At 42.9% G+C, this 23,267-nt stretch overlaps 1 non-coding gene across 1 annotated transcript; it reads left to right on the top strand.

The window, feature by feature from the left end:
• The first annotated feature begins 17,263 nt into the window (after positions 1–17,263).
• Positions 17,264–17,335, top strand: trnae-cuc. The gene has a single exon. It is a non-coding gene; the product is annotated as a tRNA-Glu (tRNA).
• Positions 17,336–23,267: the final 5,932 nt, after the last annotated feature.

Below are 23,267 nucleotides of genomic sequence, written 5' to 3'. Positions count from 1 at the left end.
TTTTATCCCCGTTTCGTTTGCTTCCATTTAAGAAACGTTTTTCAACAGAATCGGCAGACTGAATACACCCCTGATCACACGCAAACAGTTCACTTTCATAGCAGCCACATACAAACAGCATGATCCCTTTGCTCGTTGTATACACTTCCAGTCAAAAGTTTGGACACACCTACTCCTTCAAGGGTTTTTCTTTATTTTTCCTATTTTGTAGAATAATAGTGAATACATCAAAACTATAAAATAACACATATGGAATCATGTAGTAACCCAAAAAAGTGTTGAAAAAATCACGCATTAAACACAGTTAACTTTCATAGCAGCCATGTTGTATTCCTTCTCGCTCTCCTCCTCTCACCTTTCCCCTTCGTTTGTGGACTTCAATGCACAACACGTGACTTCTTCAATGCTCCATGTGACCAGGCGAAAAAACCTTTCCAAGCCAAACCGCGACAGACTACATCGTTGTCACCATATTAGCTAAAGTAACGTCATAGTCAACATAGCTAATACAACTAACGATTTAGTAAACCTGCTACAATCATGCAGTAACGTTACAGTGTACAGTCAGTAAGCAGTTACACCAATAAATTAGTAAAACCACAAGCTTACCTTGACTAGGAAGAGTTCCAGTGTTGTGCTGGATAGTCATAGCCAGCTAGCTAACATAGCATCCCTCTGTTTGAGCAGGGTGTTTGAGTAGGTTTAACTAGCTTGCTGCATTTGCTAGCAGTAAAAGTGAAATTGAAAAAAAATGATGAAATCTCTCTCTCGCTTCTCCTTCATTTTGGAATAAATTAATTTGTTCAAAACTGTTCAACTATTGTCGTTCTCTCTCTTTGAGTCAACTACTCACCACATTTTATGCACTGCAGTGCTAGCTAGCTGTAGCTTATGCTTCCAGTACTAGATTCATTCTCTGATCCTTTGATTGGGTGGACAACATGTCAGTTCATGCTGCAAGAGCTCTGATAAGTTGGAGAACGTCCTCCGGAAGTTGTCATAATTACTGTCTTAAGTGTATGGAAAGGGGTGAGAACCATGAGCCTCCTAGGTTTTGTATTGAAGTCAATGTATCCAGAGGAGGACGGAAGCTAGCTGTCCTCCGGCTACACCATGGTGCTACCCTACAGAGTGCTGTTGAGGCTACTGTAGACCTTCATTGCAAAACAGTTTGTTTTAATCAATTATTTGGTGACGTGAATATATTTAGTATAGTTTTATCTAAAAAGGATAACTTTTTTAATGTTTTACCATTTCTATTTTTATGAAATTAACTGAAGATGATGGTCCTCCCCTTCCTCCTCTGAGGAGCCTCCAAGTTTGGACACACATACTCATTCAAGGGTTTTTCTATATTTTTACTATTTTTTACATTATAACACTTTTTTGGTTATTACATGATCTTGAAACTCTCGACCCGCTCCACTACAGCCCCGTCGATGTTAATGGGGGCCTGTTCGGCCCAACTTTTCCTGTAGTCCACGATCAGCTCCTTAGTCTTGCTCACATTGAGGGAGAGGTTGTTGTCCTGGCACCACACTGCCAGATCTCTGACCTCCTCCCTATAGTCTCATCGTTGTCGGTTATCAGGCATACCACTGTTGTGTCGTCAGCAAACTTAATGATGGTGTTGGAGTCGTGCTTGGCCACGCAGTCGTGGGTGAACAGGGAGTACAGGAGGGGTCTAAGCATGCACCCCTGAAGGGCCCCAGTGTTGAGGATCAGCGTGGCAGATGTGTTGTTGCCTACCCTTATCACCTGGGGGCGGCCCGTCAGGAAGTCCAGGATCCAGCATCAGAGAAGGTAGTGTGGGTTCTTGCTGCAGGATAAACCTCATCACTCCCTCTGGTCCAGATCACAGGGTGTATCCCAAATGGCACCCTATTCCCTATACCTGGGGTTCACAAACTTTTTCACTCAAGCCCCCCTTCCAACGTTGGGGAAAGTCCTGCCGGCGCACCATGTCTATTTCTATGGCAACAAGCACTGTTCATATCACAAACTGTTCACAACCCTCTTGTTGGCGGAGAGACAATTTTGCAGTTTTAAAGCTAATTTTCTTGTAATTCTATACATTTTGCCATGTCTAATGTGTATTCATGTGATATTTGAGTAACTCAAACATTACATCAATATCTATGGGCTAAGAAACCGAGCTAAAACACGCTAGCTGACATGGGCTAGTTGATCTGGACATTTCTGACAAGTTATAAATAGATCACTAAGCAAAGTTTGGAATGACTGACATGACAAGAGGAACACTGATGATGCACTACCCAGTTTAGAAATGTCACCTTGTGTGTTCTACTATTACAATTTTAAAACTTTCTTGGGTGCGTTTTATCAGTTTCTTTATGAAAATATTTTGTGAACTCATTTACATTTACATCATCTAGCAGACGCTCTTATCCAGAGCGACTTACAAATTGGTGCATTCAACTTATCATAGCCAGTGGGGGGGGTAGAATGATTACTGTTATACTATTCCAGGTATTCCTTAAAGAGGTAGGGTTTCAAGTGTCTCCGGAAGGTGGTGATGGTTCACAGTATCAAAGTCAGCAGACAGGTCTAGAAGGATAAGAGCAGAGGAGAGAGTTAGCTTTAGCAGTGTGGAGAGCCTCCGTGACAAAGAGAAGAGCAGTCTCAATTGAATGACCAGTCTTGAAACCTGACTGGTTTGGATCAAGAAGGTCATTCTGAGAGAGATAGCAGGAGAGTTGGCTAGAGATGGCACGCTCAAGAGTTTTGGAGAGAAAAGAAAGAAGGGATACTGGTCTGTAGTTGTTGACATCGGCGGGATCAAGTGTAGGTTTTTTTGAAGAGGGGTGCAACTCTCGCTCTCTTGAAGACGGAAGGGACATGGCCAGCGGTCAAGGATGAGTTGATGAGCGAGGTGAGGTAAGTGTGAGCAGGACCAGCGGTGTCATTTGACTTAATAAATGAGGATCGGATGTCGTCAACCTTCTTTTCAAAATGGTTGACGAAGTCATCCACAGAGAGGGAGGAGGGAGGAGGAGGAGGAGGAGGATTCAGCAGGGAGGAGAAGGTGGCAAAGAGCTTCCTAGGGTTAGAGGCAGAGGCTTGAAATTTAGAGTGGTAGAAAGTGGCTTTGGCAGCGGAAACAGAGGAAGAGAATGTAGAGAGGAGTGAGTGAAAAGATGACAGGTCCGCAGGGAGTCTAGTTTTCCTCCATTTCCGCTTGGCTGCCCGGAGCCCTCTTCTGTGAGCTCGGAATGAGTCGTCAAGCCACGGAGCAGGAGGGGAGGACCGAGCCGGCCGGGAGGATAGGGGACATAGAGAGTCAAAAGATGCAGAAAGGGAGGAGAGGAGGGTTGAGGAGGCAGAATCAGGAGATCGGAGGGAGAAGGATTTAGCAGAGGGAAGAGATGATAGGATGGAAGAGGAGAGAGTAGCGGGAGAGAGAGAGCGAAGGTTGCGACGGCGCATTACCATCTGAGTAGGGGCAGAGTGAGTAGTGTTGGAGGAGAGCGAGAGAGAAAAGGATACAAAGTAGTGGTCGGAGACTTGGAGGGGAGTTGCAGTGAGATTAGTAGAAGAACAGCATCTAGTAAAGATGAGGTCAAGCGTATTGCCTGCCTTGTGAGTAGGGGGGGACGGTGAGAGGGTGAGGTCAAAAGAGGAAAGGAGTGGAAAGAAGGAGGCAGAGAGAAATGAGGCAAAGGCAGACGTAGGGAGGTTAAAGTCACCCAGAACTGTAAGGGGTGAGCCATCCTCAGGAAAGGAACTTATCAAGGCGTCAAGCTCATTGATGAACTCTCCAAGGGAACCTGGAGGGCGATAAATGACAAGGATGTTAAGCTTGAATGGGCTAGTGACTGTGACAGCATGGAATTCAAATGAGGAGATAGACAGATGGGTCAGGGGGAGAAAGAGAGAATGTCCACTTGGGAGAGATGAGGATTCCTGTGCCACCACCGCGCTGACCAGATGCTCTCGGGGTATGCGAGAACACATGGTTAGACGAGGAAAGAGCAGTAGGAGTAGCAGTGTTTTCTGTGGTAATCCATGTTTCCGTTAGCGCCAAGAAGTCGAGGGACTGGAGGGTAGCATAGGCTGAGATGAACTCTGCCTTGTTGGCCGCAGAACTCCATGACAGTATCTAAAGCAAGGGGCTATAGCAGCACACAAGTAGACTAGAAATGCATGCTGGGCCGGGCGCTCCCTGAACTGGTAAAGTGAGCGGTACTGGAGTGCTATTGGAGCGAAAGTGGAGCGGGCGAGAAGGCCGACGCTCCAGCCCTTGGGAACCTCGCTCTGCGCTCCAGAAAACTGGGCCCGCTCCAGCCCTTGGGAACCTCGCTCTGCGCTCCAGAAAACTGGGCCCGCTCCAGCCCTTGGGAACCTCGCTCTGCGCTCCAGAAAACTGGGCCCGCTCCAGCCCTTGGGAACCTCGCTCTGCGCTCCAGAAAACTGGGCCCGCTCCGGCCCTTGGGAATCTCGCTCTGCGCTCCAGAAAACTGGGCCCGCTCCAGCCCTTGGGAATCTCGCTCTGCGCTCCAGAAAACTGGGCCCGCTCCAGCCCTTAGGAATCTCGCTCTGCGCTCCAGAAAACTGGGCCTGCTCCAGCCCTTGGGAACCTCGCTCTGCGCTCCAGAAAACTGGGCCCGCTCCAGCCCTTGGGAACCTCGCTCTGCGCTCCAGAAAACTGGGCCCGCTCCAGCCCTTGGGAATCTCGCTCTGCGCTCCAGAAAACTGGGCCCGCTCCAGCCCTTGGGAACCTCGCTCTGCGCTCCAGAAAACTGGGCCCGCTCCGGCCCTTGGGAATCTCGCTCTGCGCTCCAGAAAACTGGGCCCGCTCCAGCCCTTGGGAATCTCGCTCTGCGCTCCAGAAAACTGGGCCTGCTCCAGCCCTTGGGAACCTCGCTCTGTGCTCCAGAAAACGGGGCCCACTCCAGCCCTTGGGAACCTCGCTCTGCGCTCCAGAAAACTGGGCCCGCTCCGGCCCTTGGGAATCTCGCTCTGCGCTCCAGAAAACTGGGCCCGCTCCAGCCCTTGGGAATCTCGCTCTGCGCTCCAGAAAACTGGGCCTGCTCCAGCCCTTGGGAATCTCGCTCTGCGCTCCAGAAAAATGGGCCTGCTCCAGCTCCGCTTCGCTTCACCTACTCTGCTTTCTGCTAGCCAGTCGGCAGGGTTGCCATGTCCACCGTTTTCCTTCAAACCGGCTAATTTGAAAATGATGTCGTGGGTGAACATTTATTTGGTAGCGGGTTTTTGGGCTACTTCCAGGCCTATTTTAAAGAGAGAGCGCACCAAAATTACACAAATCTAAACGTTTGTGTCCTTACCTTGAAAGCAGTCTATGGACAAGGAGACTGCAGTCTATGATTTGGTTACCCACTGCCATCAAACATTAATATTAGTATTTCCTGTGCAGAGCATTCCCACTGACCTTCCCACTGTTTCTCCCATTTGCCTGTCTCCCTATCTAATTTCATTCATGTCTGAATAAAGTGTCAAACCACCTAAAACAAATATGTTAAAACAATATTAGCATACTTTAAATTTCATCCTCCCCCCAAAAAAATCTCAAAGTAACAAAGTCGTTGAATTTTTTGCGTCCATTTAATGTTGAAAGCGTCCTGAATCCACCTGACCTGTGGTTTCTATGGTGACAGGCCTAAGCCGTGTCAAAATGCGTAGAATAGCAGGAAATGAGCTTTAAAACTGTAACATCTTCCTGGGGGAGGAGCCCCAGACCAGCTTCTAGGTGGAATCTCACTCCAAGCTTTCTTCAAAAGTTGGCAGCCCTGAGTGCACTATATAGGGAATAGGGTGCCACTATACAGGGAATAGGGTGCCACTATATAGGGAATAGGGTGCCACTATATAGGGAATAGGGTGCCACTATATAGGGAATAGGGTGCCACTATATAGGGAATAGGGTACCACTATATAGGGAATAGGGTGCCACTATATAGGGAATAGGGTACCACTATATAGGGAATAGGGTACCACTATATAGGGAATAGGGTGCCACTATATAGGGAATAGGGTGCCACTATATAGGGAATAGGGTGCCACTATATAGGGAATAGGGTGCCACTATATAGGGAATAGGGTACCACTATATAGGGAATAGTGTGCCACTATATAGGGAATAGGGTGCCACTATATAGGGAATAGGGTGCCACTATATAGGGAATAGGGTGCCACTATATAGGGAATAGGGTGCCACTATATAGGGAATAGGGTGCCACTATATAGGGAATAGGGTGCCACTATATAGGGAATAGGGTGCCAATATATAGGGAATAGGGTACCACTATATAGGGAATAGGGTACCACTATATAGGGAATAGGGTGCCACTATATAGGGAATAGGGTGCCACTATATAGGGAATAGGGTGCCAATATATAGGGAATAGGGTGCCACTATATAGGGAATAGGGTGCCACTATATAGGGAATAGGGTACCACTATATAGGGAATAGGGTGCCACTATATAGGGAATAGGGTGCCACAAAGTAGGGAATAGGGTACCACTATATAGGGAATAGGGTGCCACTATATATGGAATAGGGTAACACTATATAGGGAATAGGGTGCCACTATATAGGGAATAGGGTGCCACTATATAGGGAATAGGGTGCCACTATATAGGGAATAGGGTACCACTATATAGGGAATAGGGTGCCACTATATAGGGAATAGGTACCACTATATAGGGAATAGGGTGCCACTATATAGGGAATAGGGTGCCACTATATAGGAATAGGTGCCACTATATAGGGGAATAGGGTGCCACTATATAGGAATAGGGTACCACTATATAGGGAATAGGGTACCACTATATAGGGAATAGGGTGCCACTATATAGGAATAGGGTGCCACTATATAGGGGAATAGGGTGCCACTATATAGGGAATAGGGTGCCACTATAGGGGAATAGGGTGCCACTATATGGGAATAGGGTGCCACTATATAGGGAATAGGGTGCCACTATATAGGGAATAGGGTGCCACTATATAGGGAATAGGGTGCCACTATATAGGAATAGGGTGCCACTATATAGGAATAGGGTGCCACTATATAGGGAATAGGGTGCCACTATATAGGGAATAGGTTGCCACTATATAGGGAATAGGGTGCCACTATATAGGGAATAGGGTGCCACTATATAGGGAATAGGGTGCCACTATATAGGGAATAGGGTGCCACTATATAGGAATAGGGTGCCACTATATAGGGAATAGGGTGCCACTATATAGGGAATAGGGTGCCACTATATAGGGAATAGGGTGCCACTATATGGGAATAGGTGCCACTATATAGGGAATAGGGTGCCACTATATAGGGAATAGGGTGCCACTATATAGGGAATAAGGTGCCACTATATAGGGAATAGGGTGCCACTATAGAGGGAATAGGGTGCCACTATATAGGAATAGGGTGCCACTATATAGGGAATAGGGTACCACTATATAGGGAATAGGTGCCACTATATAGGGAATAGGGTACCACTATATAGGGAATAGGGTGCCACTATATAGGAATAGGGTGCCACTATATAGGGAATAGGGTGCCACTATATAGGGAATAGGGTGCCACTATATGGGAATAGGGTGCCACTATATAGGAATAGGGTGCCATTATATAGGGAATAGGGTGCCACTATATAGGGAATAGGGTGCCACTATATAGGGAATAGGGTACCACTATATAGGAATAGGGTACCACTATATAGGAATAGGGTACCACTATATAGGGAATAGGGTGCCACTATATAGGAATAGGGTACCACTATATAAGGAATAGGGTGCCACTATATAGGGAATAGGGTGCCACTATATAGGGAATAGGGTGCCACTATATAGGGAATAGGGTACCACTATATAGGGAATAGGGTGCCACTATATAGGGAATAGGGTACCACTATATAGGGAATAGGGTGCCACTATATAGGGAATAGGGTGCCACTATATAGGGAATAGGGTGCCACTATATAGGGAATAGGGTGCCACTATATAGGGAATAGGGTGCCATTCAGGACACACTCTTTGTAACAGAGTGCCACAGTAAAGCAATTATGATGATAACAAATAGGTAGCTAAAAGCTGTTGTCATACTTGAGTAAAAGTAAAGATACCTTAATAGAAAATGACTTAAGTGAAAGTCACCCAGTAAAATAATACTTGAGTAAAAGTCTAAAAGTATTTGGTTTTAAATATGCTTAAGTATCAAAAGTAAATGTAATTGCTCAAATATACTTAAGAATCAAAAATAAAAGTCAAAGTATAAATCATTTCGAATTCCTTATATTAAGCAAACCAGATCACACAATGTTCTTGTTTTTATTTATTTAAGGATAGCCAGGGGCACACTCCAACACTCAGACATAATTTACAAACGAAGCATTTGTGTTTAGTGAGTCCACCAGATCAGAGGCAGTAGGGATGACCAGGGATGTTCTCTTGATAAGTGTGTAAATTGGACCATTCTCCTGTCCTGCTAAGCATTAAAAATGTAACGAGTACTTTTGGGTGTCAGGAAAAATGTATGGAGTAAAAAATACATTATTTTCTCTAGGAATGTAGTGAAGTAAAAGTAAAAGTAATCAAAAATATAAATAGTCAAGTAAAGTACAGATACCGCAAAAAACTACTTAAGCAGTACTTTGAAGTATTTTTACTTAAGTATTTTACACCATTGGCTAAAATGTAGAACTGATTGACTCCATTTAGCTATTGGCATTGACGCATTAGACGGTCAGATAGATAGATGGATGGATGGATGGATGGATGGATGGATGGATGGATGGATAGATAGATAGATAGATAGATAGATAGATAGATAGATAGATAGATAGATAGATAGATAGATAGATAGATAGATAGATAGATAGATAGATAGATAGATAGATAGATAGATAGATAGATAGATAGATAGATAGATAGATAGATAGATAGATAGATAGATAGATAGATAGATAGATAGATAGATAGATAGATAGATAGATAGATGGATGGATAGATGGATGGATGGATGGATGGATGGATGGATGGATGGATGGATGGATGGATGGATGGATGGATGGATGGATGGATGGATGGATGGATGGATGGATAGATAGATAGATAGATAGATAGATAGATAGATAGATAGATAGATAGATAGATAGATAGATAGATAGATAGATAGATAGATAGATAGATAGATAGATAGATAGATAGATAGATAGATAGATAGATAGATAGATAGATAGATAGATAGATAGATAGATAGATAGATAGATAGATAGATAGATAGATAGATAGATAGATAGATAGATAGATGTGACTTCTGTATGACAGTAGTTGACATAACACAACACAGACTACCCTGCCTGTTGCCCCTGTAATGTTTGGTTGATGTATATGCTGTACACACCTGCTTGTTGATGCAACACTTTCTTTGTCCTCAGCTCCTCCTGTCAACCCTACTCATCATCGTAGACCCTCCTTCAAAGTTGGCTGTTTTGGCAACTTTCACCCGCCCGGCCCTCTCCTGCCTCTGTCTGCTGTCTGCTGCGTTCAATTCCTGCTCTCATAGCCGGGGACAGCTTGACTTTGAACTCCGAAAGACTAAAGGCCGGAGCTAGCTAGCTGTAAACCATATAGCTACAAGGGAATAGGGTGCCACTATATAGGGAATAGGGTACAACTATATAGGGAATAGGGTGCCACTATATAGGGAATAGGGTACCACTATATAGGGAATAGGGTGCCACTATATAGGGAATAGGGTGCCACTATATAGGGAATAGGGTGCCACTATATAGGGAATAGGGTACCACTATATAGGGAATAGGGTGCCACTATAGGGAATAGGGTGCCACTATATAGGGAATAGGGTGCCACTATATAGGGAATAGGGTGCCACTATATAGGGAATAGGGTGCCACTATATAGAGAATAGGTTGCCACTATATAGGGAATAGGGTACCACTATATGGGAATAGGGTGCCACTATATAGGGAATAGGGTGCCACTATATAGGGAATAGGGTGCCACTATATAGGGAATAGGGTGCCACTATATAGGGAATAGGGTACCACTATATAGGGAATAGGGTACCACTATATAGGGAATAGGGTACCACTATATAGGGAATAGGGTGCCACTATATAGGGAATAGGGTACCACTATATAGGGAATAGGGTGCCACTATATAGGGAATAGGGTGCCACTATATAAGGAATAGGGTGCCACTATATAGGGAATAGGGTGCCACTATATAGGGAATAGGGTGCCACTATATAGGGAATAGGGTACCACTATATAGGGAATAGGGTGCCATTCAGGACTTTCACTCTTTGTCACAGAGTGCCACAGTAAAGCAATTATGATGATAGACAAATAGGTAGCTAAAAGCAGTGGTGGAAAAAGTACCCAATTGTCATACTTGAGTAAAAGTAAAGATACCTTAATAGAAAATGACTTAAGTAAAAATGAAAGTCACCCAGTAAAATACTACTTGAGTAAAAGTCTAAAAGTATTTGGTTTTAAATATCCTTAAGTATCAAAAGTAAATGTAATTGGTCAAATATACATAAGAATCAAAAATAAAATTCCTTATATTAAGCAAACCAGATCACACAATTGTCTTGTTTTTTTTATTTAAGGATAGCCAGGGGCACACTCCAACACTCAGACATAATTTACAAACGAAGCATTTGGGTTTAGTGAGTCCACCAGATCAGAGGCAGTAGGGATGACCAGGGATGTTCTCTTGATAAGTGTGTAAATTGGACCATTCTCCTGTCCTGCTAAGCATTAAAAATGTAACGAGTACTTTTGGGTGTCAGGAAAAATGTATGGAGTAAAAAATACATTATTTTCTCTAGGAATGTAGTTAAGTAAAAGTAAAAGTAATCAAAAATATAAATAGTCAAGTAAAGTACAGATACCGCAAAAAACTACTTAAGCAGTACTTTGAAGTATTTTTACTTAAGTATTTTACACCATTGGCTAAAATGTATAACTGATTGACTCCATTTAGCTATTGGCATTGACGCATTAGATGGTCAGATAGATATAGATAGATGGATGGATGGATGGATGGATGGATGGATGGATGGATGGATGGATGGATTGACAGACAGACAGACAGACAGACAGACAGACAGACAGACAGACAGACAGACAGACAGACAGACAGACAGACAGACAGACAGACAGACAGACAGACAGACAGACAGATAGATAGATAGATAGATAGATAGATAGATAGATAGATAGATAGATAGATAGATAGATAGATAGATAGATAGATAGATAGATAGATAGATAGATAGATAGATAGATAGATAGATAGATAGATGTGACTTCTGTATGACATTAGTTGACATAACACAACACAGACTACCCTGCCTGTTGCCCCTGTAATGTTTGGTTGATGTATATGCTGTACACACCTGCTTGTTGATGCAACACTTTCTTTGTCCTCGGCTCCTCCTGTCAACCCTACTCATCATCGAAGACCCTCCTTCAGAGTTGGCTGTTTTGGCAACTTTCACCCGCCCCGCCCTCTCCTGCCGCTGTCTGTTGTCTGCTGCGTTCAATTCCTGCTCTCATTAGCCGGGGACAGCTTGACTTTGAACTCCGAAAGACTAAAGGCCGGGAGCTAGCTAGCTGTAAACCATATAGCTACAAGGGAATAGGGTGCCACTATATAGGGAATACAGCTAGCTAGCTTAAACCATATAGCTACAAGGGAATAGGGTGCCACTATATAGGGAATAGGTGACCACTATATAGGAATAGGGTACCACTATATAGGAATAGGGTGCCACTATATAGGGAATAGGGTACCACTATATAGGGAATAGGGTGCCACTATATAGGGAATAGGGTGCCACTATATAGGGAATAGGGTGCCACTATATAGGAATAGGGTGCCACTATATAGGGAATAGGGTACCACTATATAGGGAATAGGTGCCACTATATAGGGAATAGGGTGCCACTATATAGGGAATAGGGTGCCACTATATAGGGAATAGGGTGCCACTATATAGGGAATAGGGTGCCACTATATAGGGAATAGGGTGCCACTATATAGGGAATAGCGTACCACTATATAGGGAATAGTGTACCACTATATAGGGAATAGGGTGCCACTATATAGGGAATAGGGTGCCACTATATAGGGAATAGGGTGCCACTATATAGGGAATAGGGTACCACTATATAGGGAATAGGGTGCCACTATATAGGGAATAGGGTACCACTATATAGGGAATAGGGTGCCACTATATAGGGAATAGGGTGCCACTATATAGGGAATAGGTTGCCTTTCAGGACTTTCACTCTTTGTCACAGAGTGCCACAGTAAAGCAATTATGATGATAGACAAATAGGTAGCTAAAAGCAGTGGTGGAAAAAGTACCCAATTGTCATACTTGAGTAAAAGTAAAGATACATTAATAGAAAATGACTTAAGTAAAAATGAAAGTCACCCAGTAAAATACTACTTGAGTAAAAGTCTAAAAGTATTTGGTTTTAAATATCCTTAAGTATCAAAAGTAAATGTAATTGCTCAAATATACATAAGAATCAAAAATAAAATTCCTTATATTACAGTTTTTCTCCATTGGTTTGGCTCATTTCTTGAAACAGAAATTACATTCTCAAAACTACATGGACAAACCTCCAAACCACTTGGCAATTGTTCACAACAGAATTGAATTTCTCATTCATTTCATCAAATTGCAAATGTCTAAGTACATGTCTCAATGTCTCAGTACATCTTTGCAAATGATTAAGTACAGGTAGCCTACATTTAGCACAATTTCCAAGTGAATAGATCTTGTTGATCTAAACTGATTGTTGATTCTCAGTCTAATGGTTGTTCGCTCCAAAACGTGTCAGCGTCATTTCATTGTATAAGTCATCACATGCACAATAGTCTGTTCAATTGTCAAAATTAGTCAAGAACATAATACCATGAATACCATATATGAATCCCTTGGAACATTTGATAAATTTATTACAGCAATTGACAGTCAGGTGAAACTAGAACTTGACTAACGAAGGAGGAGTTTCACACATCTCAGATGACCAATCAAACAGTATGTTTAGTTACCTGACAGGTGCTGTCCATGACTGTGAATGCTGCCAAACATGTATGTAAAGAGCTTGACCATGCAGGACCAGTACAATTTCTGAACATGGAGGCACCTGGCCAAGTAAATGAACAAGGGCAACTGCCTGCTCGAGGAAGAGGAAGAAGAAGAGGAGGAGGAGGAGGTAAGGGTGCGTGGTGGTGGAATAGGGGGAAGAGGCCGAGGAGCACGAAGACACCATGCTGTCCCGGATGAAATTCGGGCCACAATTATAGACCATGTCATCAACCATGGCCTCACAATGGCGGAGGCAGGTCGCGAGTGCAGCCTAATGTGCCTCGCTCAACAGTCTCCTCCATCATCCAAACCTTTCGCAGGGAAAACAGGTATGTAGTCAGTCAATGATGGAATTATATGTTGTATAGGACAGGACACTGTGCATAGAGCAAGAAATATATTTATTTACATATTTACCTATTCATTTAGTGTGTGTGTGTGATAGGCCTACAGTAATATCTTACCTCAATGGGATGTTATGATACTAAAAATGACAAGAAAAACATTGGAGAAAATAAACTATGGAATAGTTTATTTTCTACAGTATTGATGATACAGTTTACAGTAGTATTCCAGTCACTGTGCAGTGATGCATTAGAATTGTGGTAAAGTTACTGTAAGTAAAACAACAATACAATTACATAGGTAACTCATTCTGTAAGGAATACATAAGGTATACATTACGAATGGAGTGTTGTCCTTTGACTTCTATATCTAGGATTGGACGACAACCTTGCACAGGTGGCAGAGGAAAACTTCTCAATGAACAACAAGAACAAGAGATCTGTAACATGGTGATGGCAAATAATGCCATCACATTGAGACAGATCCGCCTGCAATCCTACAAGACAATGCCATATTCCAAAATGTCAACTCTATAAGCATCTCCACAATAGACCGGATATTGAAGAAGCATCAGATGACAATGAAGCAAATTTACAGGGTACCATTTGAGAGGAACTCTGATAGAGTGAAAGAGCTGCGGTACCAGTATGTACATGTAAGTCAGTTACTGGTTGTCCATCATTATAACATTTTTACAATTAAGCAGTGGTTCCCAAACTTTTTGGCTTCAGTACCCACTTTACCTGATTTGTGTATCCAGGTAATCCAGGTATGGAAGTATTTGATTTATCTGACTTCAACATTTCGCCTAAAAACTGCAGCTTACTGTATGATGCAATTATCATTATAATCCTTATTTTGAAGAATATAACATACAATAAGAAAAGGGGGTCAAAGAGCTGCAATTAGTGCCTCCCATGTAAATCTATCTAATACTGTGGGTTTTACTGTAACATTTCAGTAAGTCTAGTCATTGATGATTTCCCCCCTCCCCTTTCTGTCAAATACCCCCTGTAGTACCTCTGCATAGGGGTACATGTACCCCCAGGTTTGGAACCACTGGAGTAGTGGCCAGTAGTATATTGAACTTGTGGAGAACATAGAACATTCCTATGTAATTGTCTGTAACTGTAGTGTATGACTCTTCTGTATGACTGATTTGATGTTTTCTTTTTTTACGCTATTGTAGAGAATAATGGCATTGGAAGGAAACGAGACCCATCACATCCTCGTGTTTGTGGATGAAGCTGGCTTCAACCTGGCCAAGGGCCGAAAGACGTGGCCGTAATATTATTGGCCACCGGGCCATGGTGGATGTCCCAGGCCAGCGAGGGGGCAATATAACTATGTGTGCTGCCATATCGGGAGAATGGTGTGGCCACTCACATCCCCAGTCTTGGCCCATACAATACACAGAAGCTCCTCATCTTCTTGGACCGCCTTCATGTTGATTTGATCCCTGAAAATGAGAGCGGTCTCGTAGGGCCTCACCTACCACAATATGTCATTGTATGGGACAATGTGAATTTCCACCGTGGCCCGCTCATCAGGGCCTGGTTCACTACTCATCCAAGGATGGTCATGGTGTTCCTACCACCTTACTCTCCTTTCCTCAATCCTATTGAGGAGTATTTCTCCGCTTGGAGGTGGAGAGTGTATGAGCATCGGGCTCAAGATCAGAGGTCCCTGCTCCATGCAATGGACGCTGCGTGTGAGGATATTACAGCAGATCAGTGTAGGGGATGGTTGCGACATGCACGCCGTTTCTTCCCTCGTTGCATCGCAAGGGAGAATATAAGCTGTGATGTGGACGAGAATCTGTGGCCAGACAGACAGCAGCGTGTGGATGGCCAGGAGGGTGAGGACAGCGACCAGTGAAGAACTGTTAGTTGTGAAACTCCAGCTTTATTTACAGCACTGTAGGCTGCATATAATTTTCATTGTTTTTTGTTTGTGTGTTTATATTACAGTATATTATGCTGTATACATTTTCTTTTACTCTGATGTATGGAAGTTACTTTATGTGTGTGAATGATAATGGTTACAATTTCCTTGGCAGTATGAGTGCAATGTGTGATGTCAAACCTTGGAGGCTACTCTTACCCTAAAATCCTATTTATTTTTTTCAGTTTTATACACAATTGTATTCTGTTAGCTAGACAAAAAACAGTACAGTAACCATTGTCAATGAAGGACTGGGCTAAGACTGAAAGGTGGACATGAGGGATATTTCAATGGTCCTCTGCCATAGTGACAAAACATCTAAACATTTTGACTTGCAGTGCTTACACAATGCCAAAGGGACGAAGCATTTTGGGGGCACTGACTGTTTAAATGAGAAGGAAATTTAGTTTTGACACATGCGTGAACTGTTTTGGGAGAGGTATGAGCTTTTGCAGGTGAACCATGGTGTTGTGCCGAACCATCCACGTTATTTTGGCTAAAGCACCAAGAGTGTTGAGAACGTCCGGTCTGTTTCAAGAAATGAGCCAAAGCAATTGAGAAGGATCTTTGCCATTTTCGTGGCACTGACTCCTTATATGGGAAAGGAATTTAGTTTTGAAGCATGAGTGAACAGTTTTAGGAGAGATATGAGCTTTTGCAAGTGAGCTATAGTGTTGTGCTGAACTGTAAGACTGTTTTGCCAAATGATCTTAGAGTTTTGAGAATGTAATTTCTGTTTCAAGAAATGAGCCAAACCAATGGAGAAAAACTGTAAGCAAACCAGATCACACAATTGTCTTGTTTTTTTATTTAAGGATAGCCAGGGGCACACTCCAACACTCAGACATAATTTACAAACGAAGCATTTGTGTTTAGTGAGTCCACCAGATCAGAGGCAGTAGGGATGACCAGGGATGTTCTCTTGATAAGTGTGTAAATTGGACCATTCTCCTGTCCTGCTAAGCATTAAAAATGTAACGAGTACTTTTGGGTGTCAGGAAAAATGTATGGAGTAAAAAATACATTATTTTCTCTAGGAATGTAGTGAAGTAAAAGTAAAAGTAATCAAAAATATAAATAGTCAAGTAAAGTACAGATACCGCAAAAAACTACTTAAGCAGTACTTTGAAGTATTTTTACTTAAGTATTTTACACCATTGGCTAAAATGTATAACTGATTGACTCCATTTAGCTATTGGCATTAGATGGTCAGATAGATATAGATAGATGGATGGATGGATGGATTGACTGACAGACAGACAGACAGACAGACAGACAGACAGACAGATAGATAGATAGATAGATAGATAGATAGATAGATAGATAGATATGTGACTTCTGTATGACATTAGTTGACATAACTCAACACAGACTACCCTGCCTGTTGCCCCTGTAATGTTTGGTTGATGTATATGCTGTACACACCTGCTTGTTGATGCAACACTTTCTTTGTCCTCAGCTCCTCCTGTCAACCCTACTCATCATCGAAGACCCTCCTTCAGAGTTGGCTGTTTTGGCAACTTTCACCCGCCCGGCCCTCTCCTGCCGCTGTCTGCTGTCTGCTGCGTTCAATTCCTGCTCTCATAGCCGGGGACAGCTTGACTTTGAACTCCGAAAGACTAAAGGCCGGAGCTAGCTAGCTGTAAACCATATAGCTACAAACATCACAGACAGCCTACAGTGCGGGAAAGGGAGCCCGTGCACACAGCTTCTGGATGTGTTATTGCAAAGATACTGATCTCTTTTATCTGTCGTTATCGTGTCTTCCAAAGAAAGAGCCACATGTTGAACTTAGTTTAAAATCAGCGCTGAGTAACCAAATTAAACCTCACCCTGTCATTAGTGAAGCAGGTTTCCCTGGTGGTCTAGTGGTTAGGATTCGGCGCTCTCACCGCCGCGGCCCGGGTTCGATTCCCGGTCAGGGAACATACAATTTTTTCACTCACAACAACGCTCATATTTTAAATGCTACAAATGTGGATGTAAATCCACATTTGATCAATTGTATTTGAAAGCGAACGTTTTGTTTCTGCTATCCTTGTGTCTGCCTCATGTCTTTGTTTCAATGTGTGCTGTTTTTCTGTTTTATTTTTCTTAGTTATTTCTTTGTTTTACATTATTATTTTGTATGTTTCACTGTTGCATGTTCAGATACTGTTAAACGCTACCACGCCACCGTTTGGGAATCGTTGTACATTTTCCCTGGTAGTGTCTAACTAAACCACAGATCGAAAAATTAGACAGATATTTCACCGGATGTATAAATGTGAAGCATCCGGTTGACGTTTCTACTCGCTACCAAATATGGTGCTGAGTGGAAGCCCAGTGGCCGGCAGTGGGAGAAGATGGAGCGAGATGGATTTTGGCCGACATTCTGCTAATTTTCTCATCGATTAAATATTTGATCTCAATACAGTTTTCTGTTTCCAACACTAAAATCTGTTACAAACAGTGTGGACTAAGTTTAGTAGACTTTACCCTTTGCCAAACTTTTTATAAAATGGTGTTGTTTATAAGGAGTGAAAGGGTGACTTATTACACACGTCCACTTCACAGAGTAGGCGTTCCCCTAACAGAAATATGCAAATATATGCTAGAACGCACCAATAGGCTCTCGCTAGCTCGTGCTTGGCTCTGCCCACCTCCTTGCATGTTCTGCCCGCTATGATTAATTTTCTCCCATTGGAAAGGACAGGCTGTGGTCCATCTTGGGTTAGTTAGACAAATCTTTGACTAAAACAGTAGAAACTCCGACGTCTCGTTTTATGCCTTAAGTAACCATCTGTCTTATGTAACAATACCAAACGTAAACATATCATACTAAATGGAGTCTATCAGAATTTACATACAGAAAAATATGAAATGCTCTGAGACCAGGCTGGGGAGCAGGGAGGAGTGGGGGAGAGACAGGCTATAGTAGACCAATAGCTGCCATAGCTAAGCTATTCATCATCCGATATGATTATGTCGTACCTGTGTTGGACTGCATCAAAGCGGGACGAAGAAGCTAGTTAAGCCAGCTAACGTTAGCTAGCTAGGCTAACTATGCTGCAGTGCATGCACTTTCTCATCCTACAGTTACAAATAACACACTCCATTCATAATATGAAGTAGCAGCCTGCCTACCTGTTGGCTCTTGGTCATTGTAGCCTATCCTTCTCCTTTAACTTTTAATTCCATCTTTCCTTGATTAGATATCTCCTAACTATGGCCACACATGGAGCAAGGCTCTATGACTGTAACCTATTGCCGCTTTGATGATTTATGATTGAAAAGCAAGAGCAGCAGGATAAAAGATACAATCTCTCTCTCTCTCTCTCTCTCTCTCTCTCTCTCTCTCTCTCTCTCTCTCTCTCTCTCTCTCTCTCTCTCTCTCTCTCTCTCTCTCTCTCTCTCTCTCTCTCTCTCTCTCTCTCTCTCTCTCTCTCTCTGATCTGTAAGGGCCCTTCCAGACAAGTCAGTTAAAATTACACATACCCCTGACAATCAGATCCGACCCAAACCCGTGACATTATTTAGAATTCTGGATTCAGACACGGATTTGGTCTCGTGTATTCGGGTACAGGTGGATCCGTGAAGGCCTCTAATAGAAACTCTGGTGGTGTCTAACTAAACAGTAGAAACAGGAGACCCATGGGGCGGCGCACAAATGGTCTGGCGTCTTCCAGGGTAGGGGAGGGACTGGCCGGCAGGGATGTAGCTCAGTTGGTAGAGCATGGCGTTTGCAACGGCAGGGTTGTGGGTTCGATTCGCAGGGGGCCAGTATGAAAAAAATAAAAATAATGTATGCACTCACTAACTGTAAGTCGCTCTGGATAAGAGCGTCTGCTAAATGACTAAAATGTAAAAAATGTAGAAACTCTGGTGGTGTCTAACTAAACAGTAGAAGGTAGGTAGCTTAGTGGTTAAGAGCGTAGTGCCAGTAACCCGAAAGGTTGCTGGTTCTAATCCCTGAGCCGACTAGGTGAAAAATCTGTCGATGTGCCCTTGAGCAAGGCACTTAACCCTAATTGCTCCTGTAAGTCGCTCTGGATAAGAGCGTCTGCTAAATGACTAAAATGTAAAATGTAAAATGTAGAAACTCTGCCCTCTGGTGGTGTGTCTGATTATAATACATTGGCTTACTTACAGTATGATTCACATCACATTCTGACCCATGAAACACACCTGATTGTCTGTCATTGGTCCTCATTGAATTGGTTTTGTGAATGAATGTGTTTTTCTTCTTGACATTCTACTTAAATTCAATTATATTCTATTCCCGTCAATTCTATTGTATTGTCATTGGTTCTCGTTGAACTGGTTTTGTGAATGAATGTGTTTTCTTCTCGACATTGTAATTTATTCACAGGTTGCACCTCCGTCACTTGGTCGCGTCACGCCATTGCTATGAACGTTCTCAAGCCGCCCTCTATCAGCGGTGCCCTAAAGGGGTGATAAACCCAGTCATTCTGGACGGTGGCTAACGACCGTTTAGTCTAAATTACACTATAGCGTCCTGGAAATACGATGCCATTGCTAAAGGAGTCAAATATTTTAGTAGGAAACAACTTTGCCAGAATTATCATGTTGTCAAATGTATTTTAGACAGATGGCAATGTTGTCATTAGCTAACAAAGTTCGTCCCAAAATATATTTTACATTTACATTTTAGTCAAAAATAGCTAGCAATGCTAACGTTAGCTAGCTAAAATCCAGCGGCCTCCCCTCAATCTTAGCTAGCAATGCTAACGTTAGCTAGCTAAAATCCAGTGGCCTCCCCTCAATCTTAGCTAGCTAGCGAACGTTATACTGCATCTAAAGTCAATCTGGTGACATAGAAATGATGACAAAAGGTTTTCCTACTAATTATTTGCCTCCTTTTGAATGTCATTATTGTATTTCCAAGCCACTGTAATGCAGTGTTGATGAAATCTTCATCAGCTCTCACTGACGATGCATTGAGTAGAATGCTCAGTCAGGCATCAGTCCAAAACGAATGTTCAAAACAATATTGTGATGAAACAATGCAACCCATGAATAAGTTCTGTACTGTAATAAGTTCTACTGTACTACTGTACTCAATGAAAGAAGAGAAGAGTTGTAAGGTTTTCATCAACAGCACTTCTCATCACAATAAAAACACAACAGGAAATTACTTGTACATTTTATTCTCTATCAGCCATACACACACTGCAGCATTTTATTAATATACCTTTTAATAAACTAATACATGCCCTCGTAGATATTTATATATGTATAATATCATTTATGTTTATAACTGCCGTCACCACGGAAACAGGATGCTGATTGGTTAAATTTAAAAGCCGACCGACCCGTCACAGTGAACTTCCACTAGTTTTGCATTTGTATCACTTTGTTATTTTTTGACATGTCACTCACAGTAACTAGTGATATTAGTGAAGTAAATACATTATACAGTAGCTATGCTCTGAGCTGTGAATGATGCCGTGTATACATACTTTACACCTGCTTGACCTTTCAACCTGCTTGACCACACCTCTAGTCAGGTGTGTCTCTGTCCTGTACCTGCCCTCATACACTTTCTACATGGGCCTTTCCCATTGGCTAGACATACAGAATCCAGCCTACATGGGGCTGTCTGATTGGCTACAAATACTGTATTCTGCCTAGGTGGGCCTTTCCCATTGGCTAAACATACTATTTCCTGTGTCCTGTGCCCAAAGCGTGGAGGTGCGCCCCCCTGACAGTCAGGAGTGCAACGTGGTTGTCGTGAAATAAAGTTCATTTTCTCTGCTCATGTCGTCAAATTCACACACACACACACACACACACACACACACACACACACACACACACACACACACACAACCACTAACACCTGGTCCCACACTCCCAAGGGCCGATAAGTAATCAATAATCACATTGATAAATCAAACTAAGAACCAATCAGAGAAGCCCTCGTACCAACCTCGGCCCGCGTCCCAAATGGCACCCTATTCCCCTATATAGTGCACTACTTTAGACCAGAGAATGGCACCCTATTCCCTACGTAGTGCACTACTTTAGACCAGAGAATGGCACCCTATTCCCTATATAGTGCACTACTTTAGACCAGAGAATGGCACCCTATTCCCTATATAGTGCACTACTTTAGACCAGAGAATGGCACCTGTTCCCTACGTAGTGCACTACTTTAGACCAGAGAATGGCACCCTGTTCCCTACGTAGTGCACTACTTTAGACCAGAGAATGGCACCCTGTTCCCTATATAGTACACTACTTTAGACCAGAGAACGGCACCCTGTTCCCTATATAGTGCACTACTTTAGACCAGAGAATGGCACCCTGTTCCCTACGTAGTGCACTACTTTAGACCAGAGAACGGCACCCTGTTCCCTACGTAGTGCACTACTTTAGACCAGAGAATGGCACCCTGTTCCCTACGTAGTGCACTACTTTAGACCAGAGAATGGCACCCTGTTCCCTACGTAGTGCACTACTTTTGACCAGGGCCCTGTGGGCTCTGCATAGGGAATAGGTTACCATTAGTGACACAGGCCTCTTCATATCAGAGGACTGTTTCTAAACGAGACAGTCGTGATCACACCTTATCAACTTATTCACAGCGTATTCACCATTGGGAAAAAGAAATTAAAATAAAGGAATTTCCTAATAAAAAGGAATCATCAAGTCTCCATAACAAATCGGCAAACGAAACTAGTTCCTTATCTAGCTAGTGAACTGAACCAAAACCACAAAAGAAGAAGAACTCCAAAAACAAGGAAAGAATTCAAAACAATAACTGCTGCTTTTACCAACCACTCCCGTCATAGCAGCAAGTCAGGTCTGACACACACACAAATTCACATGCACACACGTCAAACAATGAGACGAGGTTGGAAATGCCACAAACCATAGAGAGAAATACCAAGAGAGAGGTTTAAAAGACAGGAAGAAAGATAGATACATAGACAGACAGACAGAGAGAGAGAGAGAGAGAGAGAGAGAGAGAGAGAGAGAGAGAGAGAGAGAGAGAGAGAGAGAGAGAGAGAGAGAGAGAGAGAGAGAGAGAGAGAGAGAGAGAGAGAGAGAGAGAGAGAGAGAGAGAGAGAGAGAGAGAGAAAGAGAGACAGAGAGAGAGACAGAGAGAGAGAAAGAGAGCGAGAGAGAGAGAAAGAGAGAAAGCGAGAGAGAGAAAGAGGGAAAGAGAGAAAGAGAGAGAGAGAGAGAGAGAGAGCGAGAGAGAGAAAGAGAAAGAGAGAGAGAGAGAGAGAGAGAGAGAGAGAGAGAGAGAGAGAGAGAGAGAGAGAGAGAGAGAGAGAGAGAGAGAGAGAGAGAGAGAGAAAAGGATCAAGGCTAGATATCATTACCACTATCTCAGCTATGATCGTCACCAGCTAACAGACCAATCATGACTACTCTAGCCGGTAACAGAGGGGACTAATAAGGTTGCCTAGGTTACGGATGACAATCGTTTTTTTTTCTCCACATATTTAGATATAGCTACTTTCTGAAGACAGGTAGAACACGAACACTAAACACTCTAGCAGCAGGAAGCAGGAAGCAGGGATTGGGGTTCAGGGGTGCTACAGGTGACATCGTGATATCTGACCTTTTTTAAAGAAAGGTCAATATGAGGAAGAGGAAGTGATCTAGTTTTCATGTAGTAGTAAGAATAACTAAGAACTGTAGTCCTAGTGATAGGTAGTGTTGTGAGGTGAATATCATAGCGTCTGTTAGTCCATCCACCTACTCTAGCAGTACAACACATACATGACTAATGTCTGTCTGCGTTCTACCACCGCATCAATATCCAATACATACAGAACAAACATGGGACAAACTGAATTCATCAACCACAAACTCTCTTTGGTCACAACAAAAAGGCAAAAGA

The sequence above is a fragment of the Coregonus clupeaformis genome, unplaced genomic scaffold, assembly GCF_020615455.1.
Source record: "Coregonus clupeaformis isolate EN_2021a unplaced genomic scaffold, ASM2061545v1 scaf0275, whole genome shotgun sequence".
NCBI lineage: Eukaryota > Metazoa > Chordata > Actinopteri > Salmoniformes > Salmonidae > Coregonus > Coregonus clupeaformis.
This window is presented reverse-complemented; position numbering and strand designations above follow the sequence as displayed.